Genomic DNA, 1,851 nt, shown 5'->3' on the forward strand with positions numbered 1-1,851 from the left:
GCCTCCTTTATCAAGAGCATCTTGTACCTCTCCGATCATATATGAATAGGTACTAATATAACTTTGCTTGTCTATTCATCCTAGATGTCCTTGGTCTTCAGTCCAAAACGTCAAGTCCTAAGTGGCCATTTGTTGTCCGTGTTAGATGGGTTATCCACTGCCACTTCAAATCGCCAAACCCAGCAGGAGTTAGAGAATAAATGAGAGAACGTCGCTTATTTAATGTAACAAAAGGACAGTCGCCAGATAATCCAGGAACATTGAAAAAGTTAATAGGTACAGTAATAAAAGATAAACTTAACAATCTTTGGATGGTAACAGATAAAAGGCTGTGATACAAAATAAGTAATAAAAAATTGTGATACATAAATAAGATAAATGAAAATAACAAATTTGTTAAATGTATTTTAATACAAGATACACAAAATAGGAAATCCAGATGGAAATGGCGAAAGAAAAAACGGTGATGCATGAATGATCCTGAGAGATCTTTTCACCATGAACAAAAGATACTGCGAAGGAAAAAAGAGAAACGAGTGAGAAATGTTGAGACGGGCAAAAGAAAAGTGAGGAGATCATAAGAAAAGAAAGTGAATGAAGTTTATTAAAAAACTGTCTGTCTGAACCTAAAATAAGTGTTGTACTGGAAGTCCCCAATAGCAGGTGACTATATAAAAATCCGCTGGGTGACTTTGATTCTACGGATCTCTCTCGTTCTTGATATGACGTCGCAGTAAATTCCAAGAATAGACTTCTACATGTGTTGCGAAACAACTGTGAGTTTTACCAATGAGTCTCAGAGCGAGAGACCACGCTACTACCTTTTTAAACCAATGGTAAAATTTAGTACAAATTTGTAGACTGTAAATACACACATGCAAACATTATCTGCGACACACATACGCACAACAGTTCAACAACACCACAAAATTATTTCGTTCAGGAAAACAAGTTCATCTAAACCCTTTCACATATCCAATTATAGTTTTACATTAATCATTAATTCAGAACGTATTATCAACACGAATTGCTCCAAATTGAAAGGATCCCGCCGTGCGATGTCGAACAGGACATAAATAATTTCGACACGTGATATTATTTGCTTTCATCGCGTCGCACTAATTTCTGTTTCGTATTATTCAACAACCTACTGCGTAATTATCAACTGTTACATTGAGATTTTCTAACGTAGCGTGTACGTTCGGAAATGAATTGATTTAATGTACGTTTCAAATATTCATTAGTACACGTTGATTTGAGATAACATGCCCATAGGTAGAGATTTAATGAGAATGCTGAATCGCCTTCAATTATAATTAACATTAAATTTATCATTAATTATATTTCATTATAATTATTTTATTTATTATAATCGTTAATAGAAATCTATGGGCTTATGTCCAACAGACGTCTCACTGCCGAAATTATGACCGTAAGACAAACCCCATATAGACTATAGTTTAAAATGTATAAATAAAACTGGAGTGTCTATTTAAAAAAAAAAAATTTCCGCTTTTTACTACAGACAGACACACACACGCACACACACACACACACACACACACACACATATATATATATATATATATATATTTATATATATATATATATATATATATATATATATATATATGTTAGATGAATGTATGTATGCTGGTTTGAAGCGGCAGGGTCGATAACAGAATTGCGACATAAAGGCGCTGGAGGAGTTGGTCCAAATAAAAAAAAAAAATCTAGTTTTTTACAGGCTTTACTCAGATATGAGCGCGCTTAGAATCCTCGTAAGTTGAAGGATAACATTATAGATAAGCTCAATATGATTCTGGTTTCTTCTCTTTTAGCATTTTTCTC

Source organism: Battus philenor, unplaced genomic scaffold (assembly GCF_028537555.1).
Source record: "Battus philenor isolate CCGP_79_NKW_IND1 unplaced genomic scaffold, ilBatPhil1.0.hap1 SCAF_24, whole genome shotgun sequence".
Lineage (NCBI taxonomy): Eukaryota > Metazoa > Arthropoda > Insecta > Lepidoptera > Papilionidae > Battus > Battus philenor.